This window comes from Hevea brasiliensis, chromosome 2 (genome assembly GCF_030052815.1).
Source record: "Hevea brasiliensis isolate MT/VB/25A 57/8 chromosome 2, ASM3005281v1, whole genome shotgun sequence".
NCBI lineage: Eukaryota > Viridiplantae > Streptophyta > Magnoliopsida > Malpighiales > Euphorbiaceae > Hevea > Hevea brasiliensis.
Window position 1 is genome coordinate 32436942 of NC_079494.1, and position 22439 is coordinate 32459380.

Below are 22439 nucleotides of genomic sequence, written 5' to 3' on the forward strand. Positions count from 1 at the left end.
GCCCTAAAAATTGACCAAATTCGAGTAACTTACAATCTGCCAGGCCAAAATTACCAAATGAACAGTGTTTATTTATTTGGTCATAACTCAGTGTAGAAAGGTCCAATTGACCTGAAATTTATACAATGGAAATCTTAGGCAAATTAGAATGACTTTCATGTAGAGCACAAACTCAAATTTTGGACTTAACTAAATGAAATTGCTAGCCAAAGTTGGACTACCAAATCTGGCAGAACCAAAAATTGCCTAGAAATTCTGGGTAAAGGCAATCCGACTAGTTATGGTGCAATAACCATAACCTGAGCTAGAAAACCCCAAATGGGGTGATTCAAAAAGTGAAATGTAACTAGATACAATAAAGAACAATTTTGATTGAGAACACTTGGCCAAATTCTCACTGTAGAATGGCCTAATGGAAAAATAATCTCTAGCACCCAAAACTGAAAATTTTGATTTATTTTCCATTAGTTAGAAGTATAGATTGGCAACTAATGCCAACACTTTGGGAACCAAAATGTGATAAATCTATGTAATTGAAACTCATGTAACTATTATATATGAGAAAGTCAATATTTTGACTTAAATGACCAAATGAATAGTAACTTTACATGTTAAGTACAAATGTTCAAGAAATAACTTTGTAATATGCCCTAGTAGGCCTAATGTGATTAGTTTGGATAGGTTGGCATGCCAATAAGGTTCTGATAACAGTATTGCGCATGGCTTCATGCCATTCTGTGATATGATAGCCTATGGCTATACTGATTATGATGTTATACTTGGCTTTATGCCTTATTGCTTTTATGGCTTATTAGCCATTCTGTCCGCACATTGGGAGACAAATTGTGACCGATGGTGTGACGGCCCGAGGTACCTGGTACTCAGTGCTAGTTTACCCATTTTTCCAGTCCGGTCAATTTGTATAGGTTACTTGGGCATGGAAAGGTATAAATGTAATTGAATTGATTAGTAAAGAAAGTAAGGAAATTAAATATCAAGATACAGAATAAGAATGATTACAATAAAAAGAGGCTCAAAATCATCAAGAAAATGATTAATAAAATGCTAAAAAGAATTTAAATGAATAGGACTGATGAAAAAAAAAGTTATCTATTATTGAATGCACTGGGAACTTTAAATTATTATGAAATAATTTAAGATAACCTAGAAGGTTTTGAATTAAATGATACAAAAAGATTAATAATAAAAATACAATTTAAATAAATGTTAAACATGTACCTTTCATAATAATATTAAGTTAAGAATAATGCTATTAGAATATTAGTATATTGTATATTCTTACTATAACCTTATAAACTAAGCACCTCCTAAGAAGACTAAATTAGGAAAAAAAAAAGGGATATTAAATTTTAGAAACCTTATTGAAGCATAATTAGATCTAAATTATCTGAACCATGTTTTATTTCCATATGTATTTTGTATATTATTTCTTTTTTATATTATTGCACCGCTAAGTAGAAATGCTTAGCGCGATGGATTTGTTTCCTTGCACAAGTACTGAAGGTAAAGCCCAGCGAATATTAAATAGAGATTTTAGAGTTTTGATCTGCAGTAGTGTCTGAAGTATTCAAGGTTGTCACCTCCTCAGCAATGCATGTAGATAGGGACTATATAGGTCATAATTTATATGTTGTATAAAATGCTTAGTTACAGTATTGTAATGTAAATTATGAGAATGTAATTAATACATATGATTAATTGTACATCATGTAAATTAATGAAGTTTTAAAATTTTCATATATGAGTTGAGCATGAATGGAAATGCATGGAAATGGATATGAATGAAATTGTATGGATTTGAATACGGAATTGAAATATATAGATGATGCATGAAATGTTGAGATTTTTATTTAAAAATATTGTTGAATTTCAAACAGGTGAATATTGAAACACGTCAAATGATAATAAAATAGGGAAAATTCCGTTAGTTTCTCCATCGAAAAATAGTTGATATTAAATTAAATGAATTCAAAATTTTTAAAGAAATAAAGTAAGATAAGTTAGGGTGCTCCGGCATCGAATGTAGCATGCCTTGCTCGGCTACACTATAGTCGGGTGAGGGGTGTTACATAGAGATTTTGGCATATGAGGTGAAGCAGCTGAGAAACAAGCAGATACCACTGATGAAAGTACTATGGAACCATCATTCAGGCTAAGAAGCTACTTGGGAACGAGAGGAGGACATGAGGAGACAGCACCCACAGCTATTCAGAAACTAAGGACAAGTAAAATTTCGAGACGAAATTTATTTTAAGGGGGGGAGAATTGTAACACCCCTATATACATAGCCTAGTATATTTTACTGTTCTAGTGACCGGTGTCAGTTCGGACAATTAAGAGGATTAGAATCATATTTAAGTCACCTAGAAGAGCCATAAATAAAAATTAATATTAATTACCAGAAGGTCAAGTCTAAATAAGAAAAACAAAATATAAAAGGTTAAATGAGCTGGGAGTCACAATGATGGGTGACCTTACCGGGAAGCGACTGCGAGGTCAGTTCCAACCCTAATTTTGAATGGGAAATTATGACACCGTGGTCCTAAGGACGAATGCGAGGCTTGTGGAAAAAAGAAAATTGCAAAAAAGGGTTGATAAGTAGGTCAAATAATTAGGTCAGCGATCTGGAAGAAATACCAAATTATTTATAAATCGGATCAGATCGATGAGGGGCAAATTGGTCAATTTACCCCTAGAGGTGACTCATGACCTAACTGTCTAATAAAATGTGAGAAATTAAAATTTTGAAAAGTAGATTTAAATAGAAGAATTATGGAGATAAAAAAGGAAAAAGAAAAGAAATGAAAATAAGATTATGACATAATCATGAGGTGCATGATGCAATAATTTTTAATTTTTAAAATTTGATATTATGGGATAATTGTAACTTAAAAGACAATTAAAACAAAATAAAAATGATTTCTTCGTCTTCTTCAAGTTGCTATCCCTTCCTCCTCTCTCTTCTCACTCTTTTCTCATCCAAATCCTCTATTAACACTCATTTTGAGTTTGAGTAAACCTTAAATTTAGCCACTAATCCCTTACTTTTCTTAAATTAAAACTTGGTTTAAAGTCTTGAAAAGACGATTTGGAGCAAAAAGGAAAGGAGAATTTGAAGAATTAAATAATTAGAAAAGAGCTTGAAGAGGTAAGTGCACTTTGAGCTATTCTATATATTTAAGTTATGAGTTTAAGGCTAAATATGAAGTACTTAACTTGAAGAAGATGAAAATTATATACGTTAGAGAGTCTCTAAAATTTGGCCAGGCATGGTGCTTTAGGGTTTTGGTGTGTTCAATATGACTTAGACATGAAATTGAAATTTCAGAGTTGAATATATGTTTAATGCAGTGAAATTGGTATGAATTGAGCCATTTGCAAAAATTAGGGTTCTTGAGTTCATGAAATTAGAGGAAAAATTGGAAGAAATAGTCAATTGATGCAATTGACCCTAATTGAGGTTAGAAATGGTCAATTGTGACAAATTCAGATGTGTTGGAGTGATTAGAAGTGCAATGCAATTCAAATTGGAGAAGGGTCAATTTTAGGTAATATGACCTAGGTCCATTTCAGGGACCAAAACTGTAATTCTGCCAACCCAATTGGTGTGAGGCCAATTGGATATGAAAGTAGACACATAATGCCACAATTTTTGTGTGGAAACCATGCCCAGAAAATGACATTAAAGTAGTGAACAATTAGGTCAAATCTGGGCAATGTGCACTCCCACTGTACCAAAATGACCAAATGAACAGTATTTGTTCATTTGGCCATAACTTGGTGCAGAAAGGTCCAAATGACCTAAATTTTATACCGATGGAAAGCTGAAACATAGCACTACAACTTTTGTGAAGAACATAAACCCAAATTCTGATCATAACCCATCCACAAAGTGAGCTACAGTCAGCACACGAAAACTGCCAGAACCAAGAAAGTGCCTAGAATTCTGGGTTTGAACTAATCCGGCCAGCCTTTGAAAAATAGGCATATCTTGGGCTACAAAACTCCAAATGGAGTGATTCAAAAAGGAACAATTTTGATAAGAATACTTAGCCAAATTTCTATAGTAACTAGACCAATAGAATAATGCAATACAGGGGACTAAAACTAAAAAATTGAAATTTCTCTTAGGAAACTTAGAAATGGAAATAGCAACTAATGCCAACAAATTAAATACTCAAAATGTGGTATGTGTGTAACACCCCTATATTAAAGCAGTCTATGCATTCTACGATTTCGGTGACCGGTATCAGTTCGAACAATTAAGGGGATTAGAACTATGTCTAAGACACTTAGATAAGCCCTGAATGCAAATAATTAGTAATTGCCAAATAGTTAAGTATAAATAAGAAAAACGGAACACAAGAAGTTAAATGAGCCGAGAGTCACAGCGATGGGTGACCTCCTCGGGAATGATCGCGAGGTCAGTCTAAACTCAAATTTCAAACCGTAAAATGTGATGTCGCGATCCTTAGGACTATTGTGAACATAATAGAAAAGAGAAAATCACAAAAAAAAAAAAATTATTAAGAAGGTCAAATAATTAGGTCAAGGATCTTGAAGAAATATTAAATAATTTGAAAATCGGATTGAACCAGCGAGGGGCAATTTGGTCAATTTATCCTTAGAGCTGACACCTGACCTAGCTGTCCAATAAAATTGAAGAAACGAAAATTTTAGAATATAGAATTAAATTAAAGAAGAATAGAGAAAAGAAAAAAAAAGAAAAAGTTTATTATATCATTTGATGACATCATCATTATGTCAAAAGTAATTTTGATTTTTCCCTACATAATTTACCAAGTCAATTCTTGTTAAATAAGACATAAAATAACAAAAAAGAAAAGAAAAAAGCTCATTTTGGTCTTCATCTTCCTAGAGTGCCACCCACCTCTCTTTCTTACCACCATTGAAGAAAAACCATGAAAGCTTTATCTCAAGCTTGAGTTCACCCAACTTAGCCCTACCTTGCTCCAAATTCTTCCCTAAAAACTTGTTAGATCAACTTGAGAAAGAGATTGAAGAAGGAAAGAAAGGGAATAAGGGAGTGAAATTGAAGATTAAAGTGCAAAGTGGAGGTAAGCAATTTACTTTCAAAATTTTGGTTTCTTATTTGTGTGTTTAGCTCAAGTAACTTAGATATTAACTTAAAATCAAAAGAAAACAATTGTTGAGGGACCAAATATGAAATTCATTCAGCTAGGGTTAGGGTTTGATATGAATGAGTTTGATTGTCATGAATGGTTGTTTGAAGTGAATTAAGTGTATAAATCATTAATATACACTTTAAATTTGCATTAGAATTGAAATGCATATAATTAGGGTTTGGAAATTATGAAAAATTGAAGAAATATTTGAGAATTGGCCAAACGATGTTATTGACTTTATTTGAGTTGAGAAATGGTCAATTGAAGCCATTTGTGGTGTGTGTGAATTGTTGGAACCAAGTTCCAATTCGGATTGGTGAGGGTCAATCTGCAGACAGCTTGACCTAGGTCCCTTTCAGGGACCAAAAATGAAAATTTACCAACCCAATTGATGTGAGGCCAATCAGGAATGAAACTAGACACAAAATGGCACATTTTCTAATCAGGAATCATGCCTTGAAAGTGACCATAACTTGGTGAACAATCAGGTCAAATCCGGAATTGACAAACTGACCTGTACAAAAATGAACAAATGAACAGTAGCTATGTAAATGACCATAACTTGGCCTAGGAAGGTCCAACTGACCTGAATTTTTACCAGTAGAAAGCTGAAACATAGCCCTAAAACTTTTATGAAGAAAACAAACCCAAATTTTGACTATAACCTATTTGAAAATCCATTTGTAGTCAACCACAAAAGTTCCCAAAATCCAGAATTTGCCCAGAATTTTGGGTAAAACCAAATCTGGCCAGCCATGTTCAAATGGCTATTACTTAGGCTACAAAACTCCAAATAGAGTGATTCAAAAAGGGAATTAAAGATAAGACAATAAGGAACAACTTTGATAAAGGACACTTAGCCAAATTTCTACTGTAGATAGACCAATGGAACAGTACAAATAAGTAACCCAAAACTAAAATTTTGAGATTTAACCCTAATAGGCTTTAAATTGAATTTGGCAATAAAAACCAAGAAAAATATGACTCAAAATGTGGTATGTGGGTGTAATTAGAATTATCATATCTAATTAGTATGAAAAAGTCAATATTTTGTGTCACATCCTACTCTCTCGTAAGATGTAACATGATCCCGTAGTACACCTAATGAATTACCGTACTTCACCTACCGATAACCCATTAGATATACTACAAGGGATTTTAAAATAATTTTCATGAAATTTAAATCATCGATTAAAATCTGGTGTTACAAAATTTTTTCTCAAATACAACTCCAAGAACTTCATTTCATCTCACAATTCAATCTCAATAATCAATCATTTCATTTTCAAACCAACCTCATCATAAAAGAATCATTTCATTGATTACAAGACTCAAAAATTAATATTACAAAACTATTCAGGTAAATGAAACCTCAAATTTACATCTAATTACATACCAAAATATTTTACAAGAGTTCTTATACAACTGCTCAAATAATTTACATACATATTATTACATGCATACATCAAAACCTATGTACATAGGTAAACTTGGAGCTGATCTGAATGTCTCTTCAAAGAAGCTTACTCAATTGCTCTGTGCTCTTTTCACCTGCGACAGCATACAAAGATATCGTTGAGTGGTGAACTTAGTGGTGCACAACTATAATTTAAAACATAGTATAATATACATTGACAAAATTTACAGCAAACAATTTGGAAATCTAAATACTCATCAAATTCAAAAACTCAAAAACCATTCTTTATCTCAGATGTCATTCTTTATCTCAAAAGCCATGCTTTATCTCAAAGACCTTTCTTTATCTCACTAACTATGCAAGACTAATCCGAAAGGGCCATCTTCGGGGTGATTCTAACTCCCTATGGTCAGGGAGGTCGAATCAGATTCTAACTCCCTATGGTCGGGGAGATTGAAACATCGTGCACAGTACACATCACAATAATGAATCTTCTGAAAGGGCCATGACATAAAACTTAGATCTAACCTCTAATAAGAGGAGAATCTAAGCCTGTGTACGTACCATGATAATCAAAACACAACTAACTCCATTGTCTTCTCAACAAATGAGAGAGACGGGTAATAACCTAGTCAAGCATCTATAGTGAGATATAAAACAATATCACAATCCTTTTAGTGAGCATAAATCACAATACAATTCGATTTGAAGTCAATTCCAATACCAAATAATTTTTATGCTCATCACAATTCAAATCATAAATTTGCATTTTTCCATAGAAATTGCCCATCACAATTCAAAACATGTTCTATCACAAATTTCCAAAACATAATTTATTCAATTCACAACAATGATTAATACTTGTGGAAATACCATTTCACAAAGCTAAATTCATACATATTATAACAATGTCAATAATCATTGAATTAAATCCGATGCTTGTTAAACATAATACATAAGAAAAATATGTCATTTAATCGTATGAAATATTCAAAACAAAATCAGTTAAAAACTAGTTGTGCACAAACCTCTGATAAATGCCTCTTGGCTCTGACTCAGTGTCTCCTTCTCCTTCCCTGAGTCTTTGCTAATTGAAACACACAATTTGAAGTGTTTCAGTACTCATTTAAACCATCTCTAATAATAAGGCTTAATAATTAATTTATTGAATTCTATTATTTCCTTAGTCAACCTAAGATGTTGACCCTCGATGCATTCTAGGTGAATTAGGTTTAATGTTGCCAATATATCACATTTTATAGCCCTTTAGTATTGGTATATGTTACCAATTTCATTTTCAAATATATTGCATTTTATTGCAATTTGCCTAATTTCGCTATACTAATTTTACCTAGCTAGATGACTTAGTTCCCTCGATTTTCGGGTTTCAGTCCAAACTACAAACTTGTAGTCTATGTCTTATTGCACGCGGGGAAAAATTTTAGGTCATTCTGGGTTGTGTAGTCCAAGTTCTGGTCAATTTACCAATGCTGGACAGAATACATCAAAATGGTAACTTTAGGTCATTTTTAGGTCACTTTTGGTTCGGCCAGTTTTGGCACCTAAATTTGTGAAAGCTATTTCGCTTGGTTCCGGCCCTTTCTGGGCTTTGGTGTCTCCATAAGAATTGTAGATATATGTCTAAACTATTCATGGTAGAAATTTCAGGTCAATTGGACCTATTTTGAGTAAGTTATGGTAAAAAAACCAACTGCTACCCAAATGGTCAATTTTCAGTCTTTCAAGTCACTAATCCGGATTTGGTCATTTTTCAAGTCACCTTCTAGGTAGAATTTAGGTAAGCTTCCTTCATGAAAGTTGGCACATTTTGTGCCTAGTTTCACCTCCAATTGGTCTCATACCAATTGGAGCCACACACTTAAAGTTCTAAGTCAAAACATACACTGCCCTGTTACACATTATTCATCCTTACCAATTACACATCCAACCCTTACCAAATTAACTCTTCCATGCCAAATCTGTTTTGTACCATAACATTAACACACTTTACTTCACATTTTTGTTCATTTTGGCAGCTTGTAACCACTCTCAATATACACATTATAATACAGAATTTTCCAATGTCCCATTTACAACAATTAAAGTCCCATTTACAACAATTCAACCACATGAACATACCTCATTTCCAAGTCCAATTTCAAACAATTATTTATACACATGCTACCATCAATGACAACATAATTCAACAATATTTCATGAACTCAAACACTTCAATCATCTTCATGAGGCTGCCACAAATTTACACATACCCATCAACCTCCATTTAAAATTTTCAAGCTTACGAATCAAACCTTACTCATAGAATTCAACTACAATATAATCAAACATTTAAATCATCATTCAAACCACTATTTACATGCAAGAACAAACTGTTCATAGTGAAGTTCCATGGCTGCCAAAATGTACGTCTCCATTAAAACATCAAACTTCAAAAATTCTTCCATAAATCAACTACCCACAACCTTGGTTACACTTTTAATGAAACAAGAATTGAAAATACGCACTTACCACTTTTGAAGTTCTTCAAAACCTTACCAAAACTTAACTTTATTGTTGCCTATCTACTGTCTATGGTGTGAGGATCACTTTTAAGGAAGGGTTTTACATGAATTTATGGCTTAAAAGTGAGGATTGGAGCTTGCATGCAATTCGCCCATGGAGGTTTCTTTCACCAAGGTTTTGGCTGGTTCTTCCCAAGGTTGAAGATGAAGTTATCTTCTGTCCATATGTTGATTAAATGTCCACTTTAGTGGAGTTAGTGGAGCACTAAGGTAAAGGTTTAATATTTGTTTAGTTAAAGTTTCATAATTTAGTTTTTATCCCCCATTTCGTTCACTATTCTTATAATGAGTCACAATTTAATTTTTCATGACATTTCTAAAGTGTAATATCATTTATTTTTAATGGACATTTAGGTCAAAAGACAACTCGGGGGGTCAAATGACCACAATGCCCCTGTTCAGGTTACATTCCCGATTTTTCGATAACACCGAGTTTTGCCGTTTTCTCAATTTCTCGTTTTCCTTTGTACTAATTAATTAATGTTTCTTTGTTATTTCTAATGATATTTATACTTCAATAGATATTTATTTAATTCTTAAAAATATTTTCCACGGTTCCCCGCGGTCCAGTGCTAATCAACGGTCCACGCCGTAACTTCCCGGTGCGGTCACCCATCCCTATTGTTTTCGGTTCGTTTAACTTGGTTACATTTCATTGCTATTATTTTTCCTTTGTTTTTCTTGCATTTTCTTTTCTTGTATTTCATTATTTTATGTCTCCTTTCCCATATCTAAGTCTAGTTCTAGGCATCCTAGCTGTCCGGATAGACACTGTCACCAGAACAGTAGAACGCACTACCGAACATAGGGGTGTTACAATTCTCCCTCCCCCCTGCCCCCCTTTAAAATAAATTTCGTCTCGAAATTTTACCTGGCATCAGTTTCTGAACAGCTGTGGGTGTTGTCTCCTCATGTCCTCTTCCAAGGAAAAACTTTAAGGAATACCTTATTACCCACTGCATATTCAATATCTCTTCTCTTCATATCAACATAAGACTTATGACAATTTGATGCAGCCTTGAGTCAATCTCTGATCAATCTGATCTTTTCCTCTGTCTGCTGAACAATTTCTAGCCCAATCATCTTCCTTTCACCTACTTCATCCCAACATAGGGGAATTCTGCACTTTCTGCCATATAAAGCTTCATATGGATGCATCCCAATGCTTGATTGGTAGCTGTTGTTATAAGCAAACTCAATTAAAAGGCAAGTGTGTATCCCAACTACCTTCAAACTCAATCACACAAGCCCATAGCATATCCTTCAATATCTGAATTACCCTCTCAGACTGGGCATCTGTCTGTGGGTGGAATGCCATGCTGAAGTTCAATCTAGTTCCTAGGGCTCTCTGAAGACTACCCCAGAATCTAAAAGTAAACCTAGGATCTTTGTCTAATACAATCGATACTGGCACTCCATGCAGTTTTACAATCTCATTTATGTACAATCTGGCTAATCTCTCCAACTATAGTCCATCCGGACTGGCAAAAAGTGAGCAGACTTGGTTAGTCTATCAACTATGACCCATACTGCATCATGGCTATTCTGTGTCCTTAGAAGTCTCATCACAAAATCCATAGTTATCCGTTCCCTTACAATGTTTCATAGGGTGCCATTTGTATGGTAGCTTGACACTTATTATTGTATGCAAATTCTGTTAGTGGGAGGTTTCTGTCCCATCTCCCCTCAGATTCAATAACACAAGTTCTCAATATATTCTCGAGGGCTTATCACATATTATAGGTTATTATTATCATTTCATTTCATTATTTACAGAAACTCAATGAGTTTCAGAATTTACCCGAGTTACTTGTTTTGACCGTCAATTCGTCTGAGGATGATAAGTCGTACTGATATCTCTAAGCTTATAGCAATTACTGTGGTACAGGTAGTTCACATTAATGTAATCGAGTCACAGACTCTAGCTACCTTACAAGTGTAGCCTTTTGATAGGCTAGTTATGAAGTTTAAAGTTTATGACAAAATTTTTCACATTTATTTCTCGTAATAGTACTCTATTCGGGTGTAACTGTATCAATTTATAGATTACTTACAAATATTCTTATTTTATTATGCCACGAGGAAGCACGTAGCTCTACACAATAATCTCGTGTTGGTACTGTAATCTGCAGCTTACAGTACAAACATCGAGAACATTACATAATCACTACGTTATAACCTCATGGACTAGGTTTTCTAACATCTTATCTTTCTTGAATCCACTAATGTCCTAAACCGATTCTGCTTACAATATACCTTGACAATTACTAACAGTAACATCTTTACCCTCATCTAGAGCAATTCTATTACTGTAACTTACTTTTAAGTCCTCTTGCCTTACATTAAGTAGGCTCGCCAATTAGCTTTATAATTTATGATGTGTTAGAAAATACTTTTAGCTAACAATTCTTCCAAAATTAATGTCAATCATACTTGTTATTATAGTTTTTATCCTAAAGGACTAGTCACTAATACATCAAAATTCATTCCCATGTAAAGGAATAGCAACAGAACATATAGTTCTAACACTAGCACACAACTAAGTAGTACTGGGATCAAATAATAACTAATTGTTTCTTTCAAAAATTAAGAACTTACAAGCAGCTACATCCAAAGTTCTGTTGTTTCCCCTTGGTGCATAGTGGACACTCTAACTGATGCGCTACTATGTTCGGGTTGATTCACTGTGTTATGGTTGTGAGGAGTACCAACTTTATTTCTGTCTCGACCTCTACTGACTGTCTGTGAAGTTTTGAGAGTAGATCAAGGTACTTTAGTACAATTTCTAACAAAGTGTCCAAGCTTTCCACAATTGTAGTAGGCTCCAGAGGCCTTACTACAAATGCCTCCGTGTAGTTTACCACAAACATGGCAGAAACAGGCAGAATAGGAACTTCTAGTTGTTCGATGACTAGATCTTGGTGTTCTCTGCCATGATGATCCGCCTCTGTCATATCCCTAAGCTCGAGGTTCCTCAAATTCTTTTCTCTTCCCTAAATTACTGCTCGAGCTCTGACCCATAGGTCTCTCCCTCTTTTCTATTTCATGTTGCCCTTGTAGGGGTTGGGTTGGTACTTGGGCTTGGGCTGATAGATTATTAGCCATTTGTTGAAAGAAAGTGGCCATTTGCTGGGCCATTTGTGCAGTAATTTGTACCAGTGAAACTGGTACAGTCGGGCCTTCGACACTTTGTGGAGCTGGGGCCTCAACTTGTACTTCTGCCATCACAGATTGTTCTATTGTCTCATTCTTCTCTTCCATATCTCTTCACAGGATTTTCTATTCCTGTACAACCAACACAAGGAGATTTCTCTCCATTAATTCATATTTATGATGTAAATGTACTATATGCATCAAACATTTGAGCAGTTATAGTTACCGACAGAAAGATTTCAAATTCACAGTTTGAAATTTACTTTAAAACCATTGCTCTGATACCACAAAATATGTCACACCCTACTCCCCCGTAAGATGTAACATGATCCCGTAGTACACTTAATAAATTACCGTACTTCACCTACCGATAACCCATTAGATATACTACAAGGGATTTTAAAATAATATTTATCAAATTTAAATCATTGATTAAAATCTGGTGTTACAAAATTTTTTTCAAAATTTTGACAAAGTGCCTGCTGTGTGTTGAGAAAACAGTTCTTCAAACCCGAAAAGGAAAAACACTCCCAATATGTTTTCTCAAATACAACTCCAAGAACTTCATTTCATCTCACAATTCAATCTCAATAATCAATCATTTCATTTTCAAACCAACCTCATTATAAAAGAAACATTTCATTGATTACAATACTCAAAAATTAATATTACAAAACTATTCAGGTAAATGAAACCTCAAATTTACATTTAATTATATACCAAAATATTTTACAAGAGTTTTTATACAACCGCTCAAATAATTTACCTATATATTATTACATGCATACATCAAAATCAGTGTACATGGGTAAACCTGGAGCTGATATGAATGTCTCTTTAAAGAAGCTTACTCAATTGATCTATGCTCTTTTCACCTGTAACAACATACAAAGCTATCGCTGAGTGGTGAACTCAGTGGTGCACAATTATAATTTAAAACATAATACAATATACATTGACAAAATTTACAGCAAACAATTTGGAAATCTGAATACTCATTAAATTCTAAAACTCAAAAATCATTCCTTATTTCAAAAGCCATTCTTTATCTCAAAAGCCATGCTTTATCTCAAAAATCATTCTTTATCTCACTAACTATGCAAGATTAATCCGAAAGGGTCATCTTCGGGGTGATTCTAACTCCCTATGGTCGGAGAGGTCGAATCAGATTCTAACTCCCTATGGTCAGGGAGATCGAATCATCGTGTATAGTACACATCACAATAATGAATCTTCCGAAAGGGCCATAACATAAAAACTTAGATCTAACCTCCAATAAGAGGAGAATCTAAGCCTGTGTACGTACCATGGTAATCAAAACACAACTAACTCCATTGTCTTCTCAACAAATGAGAGAGACGGGTAATAACCTAGTCAAGCATTTATAGTGAGATATAAAACAATATTAAAATCCTTTTAGTGAGCATAAATCACAATACAATTCAATTCAAAGTCAATTCCAATATCCAATAATTTTTATGCTCATCACAATTCAAATAATAAATTTGCATTTTTCCATGCAAATTGCCCATCACAATTCAAAACATGTTCTATCACAATTTTCCAAAACGTAATTTATTCAATTCACAATAATGCTTAATACATGTTGAAATACCATTTCACAAAGCTAAATTCATACATACTATAACAATTTCAATAATCATTGAGTTAAATCCAATGCCTGTTAAACATAATACATAAGAAAGATATGTCATTTAATCGTATGAAATATTCAGAACAAAATCAGTTAAAAACTAGTTGTGCACAAACCTCTGATAAATGCCTCTTGGCTCTGACTCAGTGTTTCCTTCCCCTTCCCTGTGTCTTTGCTAACTGAAACATACAATTTGAAGTGTTTCAGTACTCATTTAAACCGTCTCTAACAATAAGGCTTAATAATTAATTTATTGAATTCTATTATTTCCTTAATCAACCTATGATGTTGACCCTCGATGCATTCTAGGTGAATTAGGTTTAATGTTACTAATATGTCACATTTTATAGCCCTATAGTGTTGGTATATGTTACCAATTTCATTTTCAAGTATATTGCATTTTATTGCAATTTGTCGAATTTCAGTATACTAATTTGACCTAGCCGGATGACATAGTTTCCTTAATTTTCAGGTTTCGGTCCAAACTACAAACTTGTATGTCTATGTCTTATTGCACACGAGGCAAAATTTCAGGTCATTCTAAGTTTTGTAGACCAAGTTATGGTCAATTTACCAATGCTGGACAGAATGCATCAAAATGGTATCTTTAGGTCATTTTTAGGTCACTTTTGGTTCAGCCAGTTTTGGTACCTGAACTGGTGTAAGCTATTTGGCTTGGTTCTGGCCCTTTCTGGGCTTTGGTGTCTTCATAAGAATTGTAGATATATGTCTGAGCTATTCATGGTAAAAATTTCAATTCAATTGGACCTGTTTTGTTTAAGTTATGGTCAAAACACCAACTGCTGCCCAAATGGTTAATTTTCAGGCTTTCAAGTTACTAATCCAGATTTAGTTATTTTTCAAGTCACCTTCTAGGCAGAATTTAGGTAAGCATCCTTCATGAAAGTTGGCAAATTTTATGCCTAGTTTCACCTCCAATTGGTCTCATACCAATTCGAGCCACACACTTAAGGTTCTAAGCCAAAAAAAAACACTTCCCTATTACACATTGTTCATCCTTACCAATTACACATCCAGCACTTACCAAATTAACTCTTCCATGCTAATTCTGGTTTGTACCATAACATTAACATACTTTAATTCACGTTTTTAGTCATTTTGGCAGCTTGTAACCACTCTCAACATACACACTATAATACAAATTTTCCAAAGTCCCATTTACAACAATTCAACCACATGAACATACCTCATTTCTATGTCCAATTTCAAACAATTATTTATATACACATGCTACCATCAATGACAACATAATTCAACAATATTTCATGAACTCAAACACTTCAATCATCTTCATGAGGCTGCCACAAATTTACACATACCCATCAACCTCTATTTGAAATTTTCAAGCTTACAAATCAAACCTTACTCATGGAATTCAACTACAATACAATCAAACATATAAATCATCATTCAAACCACTATTTACATGCAAGAACAAACTGTTCATAGTAAAGTTCCATGACTGCCAAAATGTACATCTCCATTAAAACATCAAACTTCAAAAATTCTTCCATAAATCAACTACCCACAACCTTGGTTACACTTTTAATGAAACAAGAATTGAAAACACTCACTTACCACTTTTGAAGTTCTTCAAAACCTCACCAAAACTTAACTTTCTTACTGCCTATCTACTACCCATGGTGTGAGGATCACGTTTAAGGAAGGGTTTTACATGAATTTATGGCTTGAAAGTGAGGATTGGAGCTTGCATACAATTCGGCCATTGAGGTTTCTTTCACCAAGCTTTCGGCTAGTTCTTCCCAAGGTTGAAGATGAAGTTATCTTCTGTCCATATGTTGATTAAATGTCCACTTAAGTGGAGTTAGTGGAGCACTAAGGTAAAGGTTTAATATTTGTTTAGTTAAAGTTTCATAATTTAGTTTTTATCCCTCATTTCTTTCACTATTCTTATAATGAGTCACAATTTAATTTTTCATGACATTTCTAAAGTGTAATATCATTTATTTTTAATGGACATTTAGGTCAAAAGATAACTCGGGGTGTCAAATGACCACAATGGCCCTGTTCAGGTTGCATTCCCGATTTTTCGGTAACACCGAGTTTTGTCATTTTCTCGATTTCTCGTTTTTCTTTGTACTAATTAATTAATTTCTCTTTGTTATTTCTAATGATATTTATACTTCAATAGATGTTTATTTAAGTCTTAAAAATATTTTTCAGGGTTTCCCGTAGTCCAGGGCTAGTCAACGGCCCACGCCGTAATTTCCCAATGCGGTCACCCATCGCTATGGTTTTTGGCTCGTTTAACTTGGTTACATTTCATTGCTATTATTTTTCCTTTATTTTTCTTGTATTTTCTTTTCTTGTATTTCATTATTTTATGCCTCCTCACCCATATCTAAGTGTAGTTCTAGGCATCCTAGCTGTCCGGACAGACACTGTCACCGGAACAGTAGAACGCACTACCGAATATAGGGGTGTTACATTTTGACCAAATGGTCAAATGAATTGTAGCCACAATTATACTAAGTGCCAATGACTCAATTTTATGGGATAAATTAAGTGTATAAAATTTAATTAATAAATTTATTAATTGGAAATAAATTAAATAGATATTGAAACACTTTAGTTATGTGTTTTGGTGGGAAAGGAGCCCTCCAATGAAGGAGGAAGAATTGAACCAAGATAAGCCTAAATAAGAGGTTTGTGCACAACTAACTCTTTTGTTATTTTTCACTTCCAAATTGATTTGAACAAGTTTATTTTTTGATTTATGATTTTGTTGTGTTGAGAATTTTAACTTATTAAATGAAATTGTATAATTTAAATATAAATTTCTTATGCATTTAAGGATTTATTACTTAGTTTGGAGAATTGTAAATTTTAAGTTTGATGTGTTGCCAACCTTGGGCATGAATTTATAATGATTAAGTATGTTAATAGTTTGTAAACACTTTTGTAAATAAAAATTATTTTGAATATGATTTAAAACCACAGTTGACATGACAATATGTTTTGAATTCTCATTAGCTTGTTTAGTGAGATATCTCCTCCACTAGATGGGGTGAGTTCCTTCCTCTCTGGCTTGTCAATTGGGAAAGAGTTTGCATGAGTACTCATATATACTAGCTAGTCTTTGTTCCTCCCTTTTGGCATCAGTTATTGGGAGACTTTGAAATGTCATGGTGTACAACACAACATCTATTATGAATTTTGTGTCATCGGTCCAACTGTGTGAATTGTTAGCAACGCCCTTTAAATTATACATAATTTGATAAATTGTAGTTGAAATAAATAATTTGTTAGTGATTCAAATTTTTTGTATTGTTTCATGATTTAAAAGAAATGTAGAAAAATATTTATTATTTGATCAAAATGTTATTCAAATGAAAAATTTGCATCAATGAAAATAATGATTTCTGCATGTCATGAATTTTGAAAAATTTAGAAATTTTAAATTTTTATTTGTTTTGAGTTGTCAAAGCATAAATTGTATTAAGTTTTAAATTATTAATTGTGCACCATTGAGTTCACCTCTCAGCGATAGCTTTGTATGCTATCGCAGGTGAAAGAAAATATAAAGCAGCTGAGCAAGATTACTGAAAGACACTTTGAAACTATCTTCGGTTATATCATAGGTATACCTTTGTACATTAGATTTTGATGTAATTATGTAATTATATGTATGTAATTTCATTTGAGCAGTTGTATCAACTCTTTTGTAATATATTTTTGGATTGTAATCAAATATAAGTTATTGTAATACTATCTTGAGATTTTATGTACTTATAAAGTTTTGTACTACTAAATTTTAAATGCTCCCTTGAATGTAAATATTAATTTTGTTACCATAATAAGATGTTTCAATGTTAATTTAATTTAAAATGTGTATTGAGTTGCTTGCGCTAATTTGTGAAATGAAATTGAATAATGGAGTTGTGGTTGAGAAATATATTGGGAGTGTCTTTCTTTTCAGGTTTTGAAGAATTATTTTCTCAAAATATAGACGGCACTCTACCGAAGTTTTTATCAAAATTATGGAAATTTTAAATATCCAAAATTTAATTTATGTTTGGACTTTAAATAACGATTTTTAATATCTGAAAAAAAAATACCCACCAATTTAAAAATGAACGAAAAATTATTTAAAAATCCCTTGCATAATTAATGGGTTACTGGTAGGTGAAGTATGATAATTCATTAGGTGTACTACGGAAGTATGTTACATCTTACGAGGAGTAGGGTGTGACATGTTTAATGGTATTAGAGCTGGTTTTTAAAGTAAATTTTAAACTGTGAATTTGAAATATTTATTTTGATAAGTACAACTGCTCGAATGTTTGATACATATAGTATATTTTCATCATAAATATGTACTAATGGGGAGGAATCTCCTTGTGTTGGTTGTACAGGAAGTAGAAAAAAAAAATCATGTGAATAGATATCGACAAGGGGGATAAAATGGTAGAGCAGTTGATACAGCTGACATACAAGGAGAGGCCCCAGTTTCGCAGAGCGTTGGAGGTCCAGCTGCACTAATCCCTCCTATACAAATTATTGCACAAATGGCCCAGCAGATGACCATGTTTTTTTAGCAAATGGCTAATAATTTGTCAGCCCAGGCCCAAGTACAAACCCAACCCTGTGACACCCCTTACCCGACTACAGTGTAGCCAAGCAAGTTATGCCACTCAGTGTGCCGGAGCACTCTATTTTATCTGATTTCATTACAGTTCTTGATTTATTTATTCAAAAACTTTATTGAAGATTTAGGCTATTTTTACTTTTATCAAAATCTAACTAAATTGGAAATTTCAAAATTTTTAACGATAATCCGACAAAGTGTCGGCTGTGATTTGGACTAACAGTTCTTCTGAACCTGCCAAAGACAATTTTAATATATACTCAATTTCTCAAACTTAATAATCTCAAAAATTTTCAAACATAATGTATCTCAATACAGTATCCAGATTTCTCAGAAATCTCATTAGATTTTCAATATCTCAATATTCACAAGTATAATCTCATTATAACTCAAATTCAATTCACATACTAAAATACTTACTTTGAATAGCTTCCATAATTCATAGGATAATTACATGAGTTTATTTTGTACAAGATATACCAAATCCATAGGTTATTTAAAACTTGTTGGAATCAATTACCAAATCCATTTCCAAGCTTATTTCAAGTTTTCATGTCACTATTCACTTCATTAGTCAACTAAAATGTTGACTTTTGCATAGAAAATATGTACATTGACTTTGGCACTTCAAACATACTACATTTTTCATTTAAAACTTGTTGGTTTTGGTCACTTTCTCAAAGCTTAGGTCATTTTGGCAAAATTGCCAATTTTTGGTTTTGGTGCTCCGAAGTTGCACTGTTTCATTGGTCGATTTACTGTTGGAATTTGACAAAACTTCCTTCATAGAAAATGTTCCTTATTTTGTCTAGTTGAATTTCTTTTTTTGAATCACTCCATTTGGAGTTTTGTAGCTCAAGTTATGGCCAAAATAAGTTTACTGTTCACGTGCAATCGCTCATGCTTTGAGATTTTGGTCCGCAGATTTTGATCCAAATTTGGTCAGTAATTTGATCAAGTTAAGTTCCTAATTTGGTCTAACTTTCTTCATATGAAATGTTCTACTATTCCTTAGCTTTCCATCGGTTCAAGAATTGCCTAAATCCGAGTTTTCTAGAGAGAGTTATAGTCCTCCAAACATTGCTGCCCAAATGAAAATTTTGGAAATCTCAGTACAGTAAACTTCAATTTTCTCAATGATTTGATTAGGTTCTGGTCATAATTTGGGGTATGTTTCTTCATGAAAGTTGTTTTTCTATGTCTTAACTTGTTTCTGTAAAAATTTCAGGTCAATTGACCATTTCTACAGTAAGTTATGGCCAAATGAACAGTTACTGTTCATTTGGTCATTTCTGCAGGTGCTATTGCAGGGTGTCCGGATTGGGGCCAACTTTTGGTCCTCTTGATTTGGTCTTTTGGGCATGGTTTCTTCAGAAAAAATGTGCCATTATAAGCCTAGTTTCATGTCCAATTGGCCAAACACCAATTAGACCAACACAGCCAAAGATATGGCAGTCCAAGTGGACTAAAATTTCAGTCACCCTGCTGCACTCATTGGGCAGCCTTCCATTTCAGTTTTGCCATGCATTAACTCACTTCAAATTATGGTTAACTTGCCTTAAATGGTCACTAATTGACCACTAGAATGTCCATTAATCATTTAAACACAATATCTCCAATTTTCATACTAACCCTAATTGATCAAATCTCATTCTCATACAAACTCAAAAAATTCAACTCCATTAAACTCCAATTCATATATATGCATTAATTGACATTAATATACCAACTTAATTGCAATTAAACCATCAATACCCTAACCCTCTCTTGGCTGCCACCATTCATACATACTCCTACATAAGTGTTTTATTCAATTTCTTAACAATTTCTTATTCACTTTAACTTCCTAACATGGAATAAAAAGAAAAACGTAAGAGTTAGCACTAACTTTTTTTTTTTAGCAGAATTTTCCCAAGCAATTCCTTCACTTTCTTGGCTTTTCTTGGCTTCCAAACACTCCTACAAGGTGTGGGGGTAATTTTTATTGAAGGGATCTAGGGTTTTTGGTGCAAGATAAGCAAGGTTTCCAAGCTTGGAAGCTTGAACTATGGTGGAAACCCTCTCCTCTCTTTCTCTACGTTTTGGCTGCCCAAGGATGAAGATGGGAGTGCAGATTTGGTCTTTCATTTTGTCTCTTTTTAATTAGTTTTTATCTCTTTTAATTTGGCTTGTTGGGTTGTGATTGGTGGAAGCCTTCCAAATGACATTATGTGATGTCATATTTAGGTTTTTCTTTCATTTTCTTTTCTTCTTTTCTCTACTCATTTTCACTTTAATTTTTAGTAATATTTATTCATATTTTAGATCATAATAATTATTTACTTAACTGGACAAGTCGGTCAAAAATTGTCTCTGAAGGCAAAATGACCAAAATGCCCTCCGTTTGGCTTAATGGGTCAAAATTGTCTGTACCGATTGTAAAATTTTTCTAAATATTTTCTTGGCATTCTAATGCCATAGGAACCTCAATGACCCTTCTCTGGAGTCCCAAAAATTATTTTATAATTTTTCCCCCGAGTCTAGGGCTCCTCGTTGCGAGAACCGCAACTTACCTCTGGTTACCCATCGCTTGGGCACCGGCTCTTTTGACTTCACTGTATTTTATTTCTAAAATTTTTACTAAATTTTTCTCATTAATATTTGAGTTAATTTTGGTTTCTCACTTAAGTTTAAATATTTTTCCGGACGTTCTAGCTGTTCGGACCGACACCGGTCACCGGAACAGTAGAATGTACGGAGTTGCTACCGGGAGGGTGTTACAACTCTTCCCCTCTAATTTAAATTTCGTCCTCGAAATTTACCCAGTGTAAATAGCCGAGGAGCTAATACCTCTTTATTTCTTCACCTTTCCGTGTTATCCTACTTCACTTTCTCCTTAGTCTCAATCCTATCCTCAAACAGTTATGTACTCATCCTTTTTCATCTTAAATACAGTCTCCTTCTCATCTCCATTCACTATCTCATTGTCTCTTCACTCTCTTATTCCATACCTTAACCTAAAATAAACAGGAAATACAGATCTGCAATAGTGTCACCTCGACTCTTATGAATGCAATGCATGATATGCAATCTATCTAGGTCCAGAAACGCCTAAACCGTGCTCTGATACCAATAAATGTGACACCCCTTACCCGACTACAGTGTAGCCGAGCAAGTTATGCCACTCAAGGTCTTGGAGCACTCTATTTTATCTCGATTTCATTACGCTTCTTGATTTATTTATTCAAAAACTTTATTGAAGATTTAGGCTATTTTTACTTTTATCAAAATCTAACTAAATTGGAAATTTCAAAAATTTTAACGATAATCCGACAAAGTGTCGGCTGTGATTTGGACTAATCGTTCTTACGAACTCGCCAAAGACAATTTCAATATATACTTAATTTCTCAAACTTAATAGTCTCAAAAATTTTCAAACATAATGTATCTCAATACGATTCCAGATTTCTCGAAATCTCATTAGATTTTCACTATCTCAATATTCACAAGTATAATCTAATTATAACTCAAATTCAATTCACATACTAAAATACTTACTTTGAATAGCTTCCATAATTCATAGGTTAATTACATGAGTTTATTTTGTACAAGATATACAAATAATTTACAATGTGCTAGGAATGAACAATATACATAACATGTATAAAATGAGCCCTATCTACATGCATTGCTGAGGAGGTGACAATCTTGAACTCTTCTGACACTTCTGCAGATCTGAACTCCAAAAATCTCAATGATCCACTGGTTTTACCTTGATGCACTGCGAGGAAGCAATTCCATCGCGCTAAGCATTTCTGCTTAGTGGTGCAATAATATAACCAGAAATAATATATAC